The sequence below is a fragment of the Anomalospiza imberbis genome, chromosome 2 (assembly GCF_031753505.1).
Source record: "Anomalospiza imberbis isolate Cuckoo-Finch-1a 21T00152 chromosome 2, ASM3175350v1, whole genome shotgun sequence".
Classification (NCBI taxonomy): Eukaryota; Metazoa; Chordata; class Aves; order Passeriformes; family Viduidae; genus Anomalospiza; species Anomalospiza imberbis.
Genome location: NC_089682.1, coordinates 108,434,311 through 108,449,756, shown reverse-complemented (window position 1 = coordinate 108,449,756; position 15,446 = coordinate 108,434,311). Strand labels below are relative to the sequence as shown.

General features: G+C 39.7%; 1 protein-coding gene across 10 annotated transcripts in view; it reads right to left on the bottom strand.

Annotated features, from left to right (window-relative positions):
* Positions 1–15,446, bottom strand: part of PCCA (propionyl-CoA carboxylase subunit alpha) — a 270,129-nt gene that overhangs the window by 70,701 nt on the left and 183,982 nt on the right. The gene's annotated exons all lie outside the window — the stretch shown is intronic.

Here is a 15,446-nt window from a genome sequence, read left to right as displayed (position 1 = left end):
ATACAATTTCTGACTTGAATGCCAATATGCTTATCCAGAAAGTGTTATTTTTTTTAAATCATACCATATTAGTTATGCAAAAAAATTTCTAGGTGAAGAGCAAAAATTGTGGTTTCTGAAAAAAGTGTAGATCAGAGTAGCTGTAATGACACTTCTATCATTCTTCTGTTGTATTATACTGTTTAAAAACACACATCATACATTCAACACTATAACAGTCTCAGAGAAAGAGATAGTTATGAAAAAAAATATTACATATGGACTAATGATTAATGTTTATGGCATGTTTTGAACACTCATTATTCTATTGAAGGTAGATAACTATTATTTACTATAAACAGAAGAAAAATCATGGTTGGCTAATTTCCTTCCTCTCTCAAAATCTCCAAAGTATTTTTCTAATTAGTAAATTTCAAACAATAGTGATAATGACACAACTACTGCATACATTCTCAATGAACTAGAAAAAAATTAAATGCATTTAGAATAAAAGCTGAGCACACCTTCTGCAAAATAAAACTTATAAAGCCTACTCTTTTAGGTCTCAGACTTATCATTATTTGATTTAATAATAAGAAGTATCTTAAAAGAAATCCGTAACAGAGAAGTGCAGAGGAGCAGTGTGTAATTTGATAAATTTCAGTTAAGAAGAAACAGTTCTGCCTTAAAAACACTCTAATTTTATAGACTTTAGTTTAGAACACAAAGTTTGCCTTAGCGATACAATCTATGCAATTTCCATGGGCTTTGACTATAAATAAAGTTACATGTAAAGAACAAGAAGAAAAACAAGTCATTTATAATGGTTCACCAATAGGCCAGATTAGCTGGCATGCTTCAGGTACTTTACACTGCTCCAGTGATGCAAACCAGCCACAAACCTGGCTTGAGTTAAGCCAGACCTGCAGCTGGTTTGCATTTCCAGAGCACTGCAGAGCAGCTGGAACACTCTGGTGAACCCAGCCCACTCTCAGCAAATGTGTATCGGCAAATACTGTCTTTATTGAGAACAAGAGAAACATCTCAAAAAGACTTTTCCAAATGGAGAAAAGCAAATCCAGTGCTCTGACTCAATCCTCTGTGATTACAAAGTGAACTTCAGTAAGGCAATTATTTAAATTCTTTAAATGTTGCTATTGCTAAAACCAGAGAAAGACTGTCTGCACAGGAGTCTGGGTCTGAAAACATCACTTACCATGTGTCTCCAGGGACAGAGGCGAGGCACCATCAAAGCAGACCAGGCTACTGGTCACCAAAAAATCCTTCAAGTATACACCATACAGCTTGTAGCAGTGTAGGATTTACATGCAGCCTCAGAGAAAATCTATAGGTGCTTTCTACAGTTCTAGAAAAGGGTGTTCCAGGGGCAGGATGCAAGTCAATACCTCCGCAACAAACTCACTCTAATCATTAGCTCTTTTGTCACTGTACAGATGAGCAAAAGAGGAGTAAGCCTCTTTGTCACAGTGGTAAATGACCTGTCCAAAATCCCTCTCAAGGATCTATACAAGTATCTCCGTTCTTGATTCCAGATTACATTAATATCAAACATTTCTGGTGGAAACCACCCTGAAAGGAGAGAGCAAGCAGATGCTAAATCTAAACAATCCATGGCACTCCAGGCTGCTTATGTGCAATAGAGAAACAGTACAGGTACAGTACAGTACAGATAACATATTGCCACTATTATGGTTTCTCTACTCAAAAAAGATTAAGAGGGTCAGGGGAAGGGTTATATGAACTAATGCTTATCCCATAAACTGCAGCAGACTTCTCACAGAATGGAGCTACAGGGTCTTAGCTGCCTTCACCTGCAGCTCACTATGGTATGTGCAACTGAGGAAGATGACAGAAATCACAGAATATTCCCAGTTGGAATGGATCCACAAGGATCATTGAGTTTAACTCTTAAATTAATGGTCTATGCACTACCTGTGCATTACTAGCACAATGTGTAACCAACTAATGATGCGAAGCCAAGAGAATCCCAAGGAAATGTGGCTACCTATGCTCTGATAGGTAGGATGACAAAGGACATCAAGATATCAGAGAAAATGAACAAGGACCAAGGATAAGATATTTACCATGTAGTGATCATGTTTCTTTTACTATAAGTGAGGGAAAAGGCAGGGGTGGAGGGGAAGATGGGACACAGTGTGCCAAAACCAGGTGGGGATTGAAATCAAACCAATACTTTATCTAATAGAGCAAACATTCTTTCTGCAACTCAACAGCCAACAGCCTAGCGTGGCTAGCAGGCAGAAATAAGGGAAGAGAGAAAATGGTAGAAGAACTTGTCAGAAGTTTGCATTTGCCTTCACTCCTCCTCTAGCAATAGATATCATAACAGGACCTAATAAATACTGCAATAAACCCAGGACCTTTTTGCTTTAGGCGTGGGGGTTCAGGGTGTGGGGGGGACATGGGGATTAACCAACGACATTACATTGACTACCCATGTTGCTTTGTTTCTTGGCTCCTAAGACAGCCAAGAACAAATCACCATTCAATGGATGCTAACACTCAAACTGCAGGGAAAACATCCCAGTCAATTCACTCCTGCAGTGGGTCACATTGTGCTTTACCACACCTATATAGTGTAGCTTTACCCTTAACTACTCAGTTCCAAGTATACACATATGTGTCTGTGCATCTACACTATTTTTGCATTGTTGCACTACACCCATGTGACATGGTGGTAGTGAAATATTCCTTTTTAAAAGGTTTGTTTGTTCCTATGTGAGAACATAAAAGACAAAAGCAGCCACAGTCCTTCACAATTATTTCCAATTCAAAAGCTACTGTAAAAGAGGTCTCAGAAAGAAGAGTGACAAGTCCAAGACACAATGTTAGAAAAAGGTCAACAGCTTACCCCACTGTCACAACTTTGCAGACTTTCACTGGCATGCACCTGAACTACACAAGTAGCAGCCCCTTCACCTCTTGTGGAGTGAGTTCCTGATGTTCAGCATGATATGTACCAGCTAACCAATAGTGCAAAGAGCTGCAAAGCATAATCTGCATTCAGTTTCCTTTAGAGAACATAATTTGGCATTCTGTGTGCATGTCAGGCAATTAAAGAAGGCAGCACAAGCCTGAGTGTTATAGCCCTGTTAATTTACTAATGCAAAGTCTCGCGTACATCTGGCACATGTCACTTCTTTTCTCCTGGAAATGAAGGTGGTTTTCCAGGAGACCAGAGGGCAGCTAAAGCATTTGTTTCCTGCCTGATCCTTCAAAACATTATGCCTGAAGTTCCTCATGCCAGCCCTGAGTCTGACTAACTTAAGTCTGCTGATTTAATCCCATGGTTTCAATTCTGCCTCTCAGCATGGTGTTTAACTCAAGAGTCCTGGCCCTAACGACTTGGCTATGCCACCCTCAGCCATAGGACTTACAGCCCTTAATTCTACCTCTTACTGTAACAGAAGTGATGACATTCTCTAATCAGTCAGATCTACAAAATGAAAAATCACCCTCTGCATGCAGACCTGCCTTGCTGAAGTCTTTCTCTGATCAAGACAGCTGCCCATGAAGAGGCACTTTTCAGGAAAACAGACATGACTCTTCACAAAATATATATGAATATTCACTGTGATAGCCTCCACTCCCTTCAACTGGCATTAATCTAAGACACCAGTGGGCAGCAAGGGCTCTACAAAGTGAACCTTAAAATCATTCCTGCAAGGAAGGAACAATAACAGCAAGCATAACTTTTGTAAACGAGAGGTAGCTTATATGTTTGAGGCTACAAAACCTACATAAAGCTCTCCTCTTCTGTGGAAAAAGTAACTGTCTCAAGCAGAAGACTCCTTATCTCCATCACTGCTAACCACACCATCCATGCCAAAACAGCAAGGAGATTCTTCACATTTTTACAAATCAGGTAAAGGATAGGTATTGCCTCTTGTGCAGAAGAGGGCGTGACCAGAGAACTTGTAGCACAGTGTGGCAATAGAAGGTCCAGCCACAGGCAGCAGTATTCAGTAACAGCCTGCAGTGACCTCAGACTAAGCCAAATTGAGCTGGATAAAGCAGTTTTTGGTTCCCCGCTTTCACAAAATGCATTAAATTCTCATCTAATTTACTGCCTAGCCAACAGAGAAGCACATAGGAATGGAAGAGAAAAGGCAAGTGAAAACTGTCTTCTTTCAGTGGTTACCTTTTGCAGTCCCATGCAATCTCAAGAATGTGACGAAAGTCTTTATGGGGGTGATGAGCCCAAGACTTCCTTTAGAAGCAGGATGCATGAAACCCCAGGCATTTTGTAAAATATTTTGCTAGTTTTTAATGTAAAAAAGTTCACAGCAGAAGAGTTCAAACACTATCTTGCATCTATATATTCCCATAGCAAATAATCACAACACACTTCCTTATCATGAAGATTACTGGCTACCTGGAGCCTGTAAGAACATGTGGTAATTTGCAGAGCTGTCTTGGAAACAATTGTGTCTTCTTATACAACTTGCTCTAACTTCCCCACATTGCCTTTAAAAACCTTGAACAAAATCAGAGTCATATTTGCCACATTAGGAAATAGCAGCAACCAAATAGTGCTTCACGTGTTGTCATTCATAAATGCAAATGAATTATGCATAAATGCAAAGAAACCCAGTAAGATTTCCCATGTGAGCAGTTCTTATTAGTTAAGCTTCTTCTTGTATATGCTTTATCTGCTGTTCTTTGGACTGCATTTGATAGTAACTCAGGGTCTGATTACTCCCAAAGCGTTTGATGTTTTCCAGGACCACATCCTGGAAGAGGTGACAGTATACTCTCATCGAGTCTACTGATGGCACAAAATTGGGTGAAACACTCGAGAGCAGGGCTGCCATCATGGGGGGACCTAGGCAGGCAAGAGGAAAGGGATAATGAAAACTTTGTGAAATTCAAGACTAATTTTTAAGTCCAACATGTGAGAAGGATGAATCGATCGCAAAGATACATTGCTACCTGACTGGCTAGGGAGCAGCTCTGTGGAGAAGGACTTGGAGATGTGAGCAGACGTGTCAGCAGGACGTGACTGAGGCAGCAGCATGCCCTGGCACCAAAAGTTGCTATCAGTGCCCTGTGCTGTTAACAGAGGCGTAGTCTGCAGATAGAGGGAAGTCATTAGATCCTGCTACTCAAAACTCAGACCACATCAAATACTGTGTCTACAAGACAGACATTGACTTTGGTCAGTTTAACAAAGTTCCCATTACCCCATTCCTCTTGCTTGCCCAGGTCCCACTGGGTGGCAGCATTGCCCTTGACTGCATTGAGCACTTTCTCCAATTCTGTCTTCTGTAGATCTAAGGACTGTGCACTCCCACTGCTGCCTCCAGGTACTGATAAGGCTGTTGAACACAACTGGTCACAATCCCTGACAGTCCCTTGGTGACCTCTGAGCAGAGTACCACCCATTAACCATGGCCCACTAAGTCTGACCACTCAACTGGCTTTTCATCTTGCTGGGTAAGATCATGACAAAGACTTGTTAAAGTCAAGGTAAATGACATTCACTGCTCTGCCCTAGACCATAAATCCTGTCAATTTATCATAGAAGTCTGTCAGGTTGACACCACTTCACATGGGATCTCACCAGAGTGGAGTAGAGAGATAGCATCACCTTCCTCACATGCTGGCCATGCTGTTTTTGATGTAGCCCACAATACTGGTGGCTCCCACGAAGCCTCTCATCCAGCAGCACCCCCAAATGCTTCTCAGCATGGCTGCTTTCAATCCATTTATCCCCCAGCCTGTACTGATACCTGAAGTTGTCCCAACACAAGTGGAGCACCTTGCACAAATAAAGAATGCACTGACATCCACTAGCCTGGTGTCCAGGATCTATGCCCTGCTAATCTTTTTCTTCGTTTCCTTCAGGATCCTAAACAACAGCCATTTATTTAATGGCTGTCATAGCCAAGACTATCTTTGGTATCACCTCTTCAGCCAGTTTTTCCTTGGAAGTGAGTTGCAGATCTGGGTGTGTCAACACCAGTTCATCTATCCAGTACCAGTATCAAATAGTTATCCCAAACACCGTTCAGAAACCTTCCACCATTCATCCCATATGTTGCCCTTCCAGAAGATGTCAGGTTCCCCAGCACAGGGGGTGACCAGCACATCCTGTGACAGAGATTTCCTTCAGTTGTTTACAGAAGTCTTAGTCGACTTCCTCACCTAGATCAGGGGACTGTACTACACTATTTTAATTTTTTTTCAATTGATCAATCCAGTGACCTTCACCTGCTCAAGTGATTTCCTAGTATGGATACTTAGCTTTCAGTTTCTCTGTAGGCACAGAATAATTTGCTCTCCCAAAAACTTTCTAAATAGATGGCAAATTTCTAAATAGATGGCTCTTTCTTCTCTCTAGTTAAGAGAGAGGCCTTCTAGCCTCCAAGCACTCACAGACATATATCTGCTTCTTAAGCTCTGTCCAGTCATATGTACACACACTGTGCTTGCTGGTGCTAGTCCTGGTGCTAGATGTGTCCTGGAGACACACAGAATTGACATTCACACCAGCCTGCTGCTTTGTCACCATCACCATCCAGTTCTGCATGCACACTGCCACCAAAACCCCAACTTTACACGCACAGGTCATACAGGCAGGGAAATCCATATTGAGAGCACTTTCAAGATGACTGCTCCCAACTCAGTGAAAGAGAACTTAATGATTCAGAGTCCCTTGGGAAACCACCCTTATTAAAAAAGGGTCCAGAAAGGCTGGACATACTTTTAAGATGGAAATCTTAAAGGTGTGGGAGCAGGCCATCACTACGTACTGAAAGACAAGGTGGCAGGGAAGAAGATCAGCCTGGCTGAACAGGAAGCTTTTGCTGGAACTCAGGGGAAAAAATGAGAGTTTATGACCTTTGGAAGAAGGGGCAGCAAACTCAGGAAGAGTACATGAATCATGTAGAGAGAAAATTAGAAAGGCGAAAGCTCAGCTAGAACTCAATCTGGCAACTGCTGTGAAATATAATAAAAAGTGTTTTTATAAATACATTAACAACAAAAAGGAAGGCCAAGGAAAATCTCCATCCTTTATTGGATGCTGAGGGGAACATTGTAGCCAAGGCTGAGGAAAAGGCTGAGGTACTTAATACCTTCTTTTCCTCAGTCTTTAACAGAAGGACAGGTTTTCCTCAGGACAACCAGCCCCTGAGCTGGTAGTCAGGGACAGGGAGCAGAGCAGAGCCCCGGCAATCCAGGAGGAAGCAGTTTGTGACCTGCTGTGCCTCTGAGACACTCACAGCTCCGTGGGGCTGATGGGATCCACCGGGGGTACTGAGGGAGCTGCTGCAAGAGCTCACCAAGCCACTCTCAACCATTTATCATCAGTCATGGTGAACTGAGCCTGTCCTGGGTGACTGGAGGTTGGCCAGTGTGATGCCTGGATAAAAAAAAGGTCGGAAGGAAGATCTGGGGATCCTCCAGAAGGAGGATCTGGGGATTTTGGGGATAGGCCAATCAGCCTGACTTCAGTGCCTGGGAAGGTTATGGAACAGATAATCTGGAGTGTGATCATATGGCATGCACAGCACAACCAGGGATCAGGCCCAGCCAGCATGGGTTAAGGAAAGGCAGGTCCTGCTTGACCAACCTGATCTCCTGTTATGACCAGGTGACCCATCCAGTGGATGAGGGAAAGGTTGTGGATATTGCCTACCTGAACTACAGTAAAGCCTTTGGTACTGTTTCCCACAGCATACTCCTGGAAAAGCTGGCTTTGTGCTATGCTTTAGCTGACAAGGTGTGTTCGAGTAAAGGTTGGACTCATTGATCCTGGAGATATTTTTCAATGCTAACAAATCTATGATTTTATAGAATTGTTCTTCCTTCTTAAAAATGCCACATGATGAAATTTGGTAGATGGACACTTCCTTTAGCACACATAAATGTCTTAGAAGTTTTGCTAATTACAAACACCAACAGTCTAAAAACCTGCAATATTAGTTGCCCAAAAAAGTGCATGAAAGAGAATATAGGACAGAGAGAGACCCTGTGGCCAACAGCATGGTATATAGACAAATGTATAAAAGTGTCATAAAAAGAAGTTCTTTTAAGCCAAAAACTGTAAAAATTGAATTCACTGATGCTTATATGACAGCAATTTCTTTGATTCAAATTAACCAGCTGTTTTATCTTGTATTTTCAATTATTGACAATATATTCACATCAGATTAGCAGACTGACCTTTTTTCTTTTCTTCAAGTGACTGTAAGGTTAGCCTTTTGGACTTTTGAAGTGGTTGGCCAGATGCTTTCAAAAGGAAGTTAAAGTATGTGAGTTTCAATCTCATTAAAAAGGCCTTTTTTTTAAACAAACTTTCCTTTTGTTCATATCAGCACTTACTTTTTTAAAAGACCCCAAGAGAGAGTTCCAGTCTATAGATCACTTGTCCTGAAGAAAGCTCTGTTAACTATTTATAGATCATGTCCTTTTGTACCGAACTAGATCAAGCAATTTATTCAGTGCATGACTGCAGGAGAGAAATTCATTTGCTCTAAGTGTCATCAAGGCAGCCTTTTACCTGCTATGAACAAGACTAGATGAGCTGAATTGCTGGGCTTTTACTTCAAATGCACATTTTGACATTGTGTGGGGTGCCATCATAACTTTCAAGTTTTCAAAGTATTAAGCACATTCACAGAATGGGCAGTCCTCAATCACAAGAGCAGCAAATAGCACATAACCACTAGAATAAATCAAACACATGTGCACACATTGAAATTATCTCTCTTTTCTTTAAAGTAGCACTTATAGATGCAAATTACCATTAGCTGCTTTGGTAGATCTCACTTTAGAAATGGGAGCATGCCAGCATAGAGACCAAGGAAAAGAGCACACAACAGGCATCAGCTCCTCAGCTTAACAACAACAGAATCAAAACAAAAGGAGAGGGAGAAGTGATGGCCTTCCTCACCTCTAATCAGCAAGGGCTTTCTTCAAGCATTCACCAGGGAAGTGATCCTCTCTGCAAAACCTAGTAGAGAGGCTGTATGCAACAAAAACACATCACTGCAGCAAATGCTTTGTTTTACTCCTTCAGGTTTCCTTGCAGAGTCATTATTAAAATGACATCTCATACTTGCAACCTGCCTGAGCCCACTAAGGCTCAAGAAGGGGTGGGGGGGCAGAAGTTAAAAATACATCAAGAAAATAAAACAACATTTAACAGTAATTAACATCTGCTGCCAACAGCTTCAGACACAAAAGGTACAGCTGGTTTGGGGAATATGGGTGCCTATTGTTATCATGTCAGTGTGGAAAAGAAGAACGAACATGACTTGCTTTCCTTTTCACTTTGCTCTACAGAGACAAATGCACTGGCACTGCAGCTCTGCAGCTAAATACGCTCCAATCTGGCTACAGATATTGCTCCTAGGTGGCTGGAAAATCGTGCAGGTGGTTCAAACAGTATTGCTATCGTGTGCATAGTGGACACTTTGAAAGCTGACACTTTGAAAGCTGCATTGCACTCAGCTTTCCTTGTTTGATAGCATAATCTGTTGAGGATATTCTTGTTTTCTATCTTGAAAAGGAGTTTAGCATAGGGACCAAGGACAGGGTCTGGGTGACTAGGAGGTAAAAATGCTGGGAGGTAAAAACACATAGATTAACAGATTGTGATAAGGTAGACAGAGCTGGTTTAGTAGCTACTGAATCATTATTCATGTCTATATACTGAAATCATTAAGCAAGCCTCATTCCAAAATTACTTTGAGCTGCCAAGTTTCCATCCTTTAACTTCAGAGGCACACAGAGATCCCCAAGCCCTATCCCATTTGACAGTATAAATTCTCAAAGAGTAGAATGACATTATCATACCAAAGTGCCACTATAAAACACGACAGACTAAAATTCATACTGCCCTTTCAGAAAAACCACATTATGAAATACATTTCTTTCTTTTTAAGTATTCACCTAATACATATATTCATTTAGTGAATATTCATTTGATTCAGTGAAAGCTATGTAATAAGGACACGCAAGCTAAGACAGATTTTACTTTTTTTAAAATAGACTGTATCACCAGAAGCAGGATCTCAAGCTTAGAGTCAAGAATTAATGAATTACTGCATTGATTGCCAACGCGCTGCTGACAAGTCAAGTGTAAGTCTCAAGTCTCTAATTTTTGTTTCATAATTAGGAGAGGGGTGGGAATTAATACTGGCCAGTGAGGAACTCCCAGTACTACCACCCGGATATCAAAAACTGGTTCTTACTGGTCTCTTTTCTATCTCCTTTCTAAACTGAACATTATGCATTAGGTAGACTTCCATGTCTGATCTAAACAAAACATACCACAGCAATCTGAAGAGCATTTGTAATCATGAGGATCATATCCATCAGCTGAGAAGTGTTTTATTTCACACACCATTTACAACTTGATACAGAGATCCAACAAAATCAGCAGGCACCAAAATAGCTAATGAGAAAGAAAAGCACCACTTCATTATATTTGGAAGTTTCATTCCACCTCGGCCTAGTTATATAGGGTGGATGCTCAGACTGGACACAGTCTGTCACTGATTTAAATTACTTTTTCCATTGTACTACCATGGCAGCAAGTCCATATTCTCTTTGAATTAGTAAATAGCTAGAATAAGCGACAGTTAAAAAAATAAAATAAAAAAGTGTCTTTAATTTGACATTGTGTAGTGACAAGAAGAAAGTACAGTGGGCAACTGAGTATGGATTTCATCCAGCAGTTCCAACCTGCTGCTCTCAGCTGTCACAACAGGATATAGGTCAACACCAGTCCTTTGAATATACCCACTCCAAGGTTATTCACCACTTCAACTAAAAGCTTCATATGCAAAATATTTGCTATTGCATATCTTCCCCAAACTGCCCCAGATGGTTCAGAACAATCATATCATAGAATCAAACCTGATTCTTACAAAAGCCAAATCTCTTTTGATCTCATCTGCAATGTCCTTTGATCAAATAGCCAAAGAGATCGCTTCTGTATGCTCTACCAAGCATTTGGATTAAGGTAAACAATAAAATTGTAACAGCTAGACTCACCCTAATGTTTCTCAAGTATAAGAAAAAGTGTTTATAGGAGACCTTGTCTTTGAGCCAGGAGATATAAGCGGACTTTCATTTTAGAAATAAAAATAAGCATCGAGGAAGAAGAGTCTAGATGCAATAAAAATACCTATAAATCTATTCCCATTGTTTGGTTACTTACAAGGTTTAATGACTTCAAAACCAAAGCAAGTGTTTTCATCTGATAACTTTTCAGAAGCTGTTGAGAAGTAATAGCATCATGAATCTTTACCAAATCCATTCTATTATTTCTTGCTCCCCAACCACACACTTGAATCATCTCTCTTGGGCATATTTAACCAATACCAAAACAAAAATACTCATTTTTATCAAAACACAGCAGCCATCTTGCAGGGAAAACTGTAAGGAATTAGTAGTAGCAGTAAGTTAGTATATTAGTAGTAGCAGTAAGTAAGCATAGTCCCTCTTCAGAAACCCCTCCTTTAGCTTTAAAATAAACACAGAATAGGGAATAAGAATGTCACCACTCCAGATATGTCAGTGATAAATAGGAAAGGGAAGAACACAGGCCAGTGCACAGGGGATAGGGATAGAAAGCTGACACAGCAGGTAAAAGATGAGATATCACAAGAGTCATAAGCCACTTACACAAAAGAGGAAATGCAAAAAAGTTTCAAAGTGTTTCCATATGCAGAACAAATCAAGCCATGTAGCGAGGTAAAAAAGATGTTTGCATCTAATGCTATTTACCTTAGAAGTTAATGGGATTGCATTGTTTATGTTAACAAACTGATTACCATTAATTCACTCAAAAGGCATAAAAGTAATGTGTGTGAATAGATACCTCTTCAAATTCAGTGTTTCCTCATGGTTCCAGCTACTTACATTTAAATAGGCAACAGTGGCTTGCCACTGACTTTTACTGGGGTAAATTCAAATCCACCATGCTAACAAAAACAGTTAAATAGGAAACAATATTTTCTTTTTAAAAGCCATATAAATTAAATTTGAGCTCTTTTTTACATTTTAGGTCGAACAATTTTAATTACATTTTTAGCACATAAAAGTTGATATGGAAACTGTTCCACAAGTTGTTTGGAACATTCAGTTTTCCGATCTACGTAAATGTAGGGGAAAAAGTGAAGTGCACACCCTGAAATAATTTGGCATTAGAGACAGATTACCTACATCCTTTAGCATTAAACAAAGACAATTTCCTTAACAGAGAAACCTCATGAAGTGATTATGATACTGCAGCTACAAAATTGCAGTCAGCACCTGCTAAACAACCTCTTTATTTTAATCCCTTATAAATATTCAGACTTTGGACAAATCAAAAATACACATATTTTAAACAGCTGTCAAAAAGAACAGAGCAAGTTTTACACTGTCCAAAATAAAGCATTCAATTACCATACATTAAGCTGCATATTTACTACAACACTGGTATTATGGAAATATTATTTAGATATCAATTAGATGTCAGATTGGAAGAAAATGCACAGAAAATACCCAACAATCATGACTCTGATTCTCAGGCAGCAACAGAAGGGGCTTCCTGACACTACAGTTGCCTTTGCTGGTTTAAATACCATGAGAAATGTATAGATTTTTTTTTTTTAAGGTTTTGTCACAAAAGGCTTATCTTTCATAGAATTGTACTATGGTGCTAGCTCTAAAAACATTTTGGGACATTTCAGAAACTCCATTAATATTTCTTCACCTGATTTTCTATAAACTTTTTCTAAAAACTTAGAAGACAAGACAGAATCTTTCATTCTAGCAGCCATCATTTCATATCCTCCCGTGTAGCTGTAAAACATCAATGAGATGGGAAAATGTGGGAGGTTTATGGGTGGATCCTCACACTTTCATATTTAAAATCCTCGAAGTCATAACACTTTCCCACTTTCTTCAAGAACTTTAAAATGAGGGCCCAATTCCTAAGCCCAGTAAATCTGTCTGGGCTTTAACACATTGCAGAAAACATCCTGTGTAAGAGATGGAGATCCTCGTACCCTCGTATAGACTCCACTATCCCAGTCATTTAAAGTGGTGCTTGCATGAGAACACCGAGATGCTCCATTCAGGGATGAAAGAACCAAGAAAATCTCCATAAGAGAAATTCCTCCTTCTCTTAGAAGACTGGAGAAGAGCTCAATGCAAGGAATGCAATGATTCTGAACTAATTTTGCTCCCTTCTTCATAGTAAACTTTGCCAGGGGCATCCCTGCTTTTAAGGGGATAAGTCAGTCCAAATCACTCACCTCATACTACACAAGGACAGTGCATCCATACAATGTAGAAGCAATTGCAGTTTACCTCCAATGACAGGATATGGGGGAGCAATCAGCTGATCTCAATTTATTTCAAGAAGTGGGAAACTCATTCTCACTAAGAAACAAGATTTAATTTTGACAGTATAACAGCAAATAGTTGGAAACACCACAGAGACTGAACAGACCACATTAAAGATTTTGCCCCATTCAAGCTTTAACCCAGAAAATAAAAAAAAAATAAAACCCCACAAGGCATTCTTTGAGACCCAGGCATTCAGAAGGCTGCATCTAAAATACAGAGACTCAATGTAGCTGGAAATTGAAAATTTAGGAAATGGTCAATGAAATAAAGCAAATAGATAGTCCTAGTATTTCTCAATACCTTGAAAGGTTATATGCAAGTATATCAGCAGGAAATATAATACAGTGCAAATAGCAGGCAAAATGAAAAAATTAAGTAGAAGACAAAAAGCGTTTAAAAGCTGAACAACATTTAAAAAAAATCCAAAAGCAAATTGCAAACTTTGGGGAAAATGCTCAGTAACATTAAAAGAAAACACCAGCAAATGAAAAATTAATTTTGGATTCAATAAAATAACTACTTTATAACACGGTCAAAAAGGCAAGGGACACAATTTCAGAGCAGGGAAATCATAGTTCCTGTCTATACAGAGGCCCTACTAAGAAAATCATCTTAACAAAGGTAACTTCACACATGAGAAAAATCAAACATCATAAATGGCAGGGAGAGGGCTATAAAGAGCTTGGTTCCATCGTGTGTCTATAATTCAAGGCCTCATTATTCAAAATGTGGTGAGGAATTAAGAACAGCAGAGACAGAGCAACAAGGACTGAAGTGAGCTTGAATATACTGCTATGAAAAACAGCAAAATGTTGAAAGAGACAGTCTCCAAATTATAAGTGACAGATCTACGTAATATCACAACATCACACTTGCTTCCCTCTGGCACCACCATGTCCAGTGCTTTGACTTATAGATGAACTTTGGCAAAGGACAGTCAGGAATAACAAGTTCCAAAATCTCTTACAGGTGTAATCATCATAGCTCTTGACTGATGTGAGTAGTATGGCAGAATTATGGGGAAAAAATTTGGATTCGCCAGGAAAATTCTTTTAAGCCAGTGAACAACAAATTTCCCTCAAGAACAAATGGCTCCTCCACCCCCTGCTCAGAGTTCCCCTACTAGTTGTGCGAAAAAGACACAAGAAAGAAGGTAGCACTGTCCCTTCAGATTTTTCTCAGTGGTCTTTCTTGAGCACAAGAACACTGATAATTTACAGAACCACTGCTGCTCTGTGAGAGAGTGGCATGACCATGAGATCTGACTCCTTTACCTTCTGCATGCAGTGGGATACAGCAGAGGACAGGGAACACAATAACACCAGGTCCTGATTTTTCACAATGTACTCTTCATAACAGAACCATACATCAGCCTGATGCACAGTTCTGGAAAACAGGCTTCCCTTATTCCTAAGACATTATTAACCTAATTCAGTGTGCTTCCAAACAGGTACAATTTTGCCCTAATAATAATTTCAGTTTATCCTGTATTCTAGGAACTTTCAGAATTAAGTTGCAGACCCAAGTAATGAACTGTGTCTGTAAACACTCCTTTAAGCAAGCCAGTTAACCTAGCATTGTGTATACACCGTCAGCAGATGTGAATGGAAGGTTTGCTTGACTTCAAATATTTTAAACAAAATTGTTATCTGGAGCTAAACTACACTGAATGATGTATTTTAACTTTCGAAAGAATCCAACAAGCTTGTGTGAATGCCACAGACAGAACAACACTCGGTATTACAAGAAGTATTAGAAGACTACTCCTTGGAAATGAATCATAGGCACAATTCACAAACAAGCTCTCGTTTTCATCAGGCCATTAAATACACGTCATTTTCAACTTGCCACCACTTGCACCTCCCATAACAATTATTCTCAATTTATTTTCATCTGTTCCATAAAAAAATGATTGCTTCTGCTTTACCTAATCCTCCACTTACATCAACCCTATTGTTCGTTTCCTTCCCTTTCATCTTCTCCACATTAATTCCCCACATCGCTTTTGATCTAGCTTTTTGTTTCCTTTTTTCCCCTACTGATTCTGCCTGATGAAGAATTTACAGCCCTAA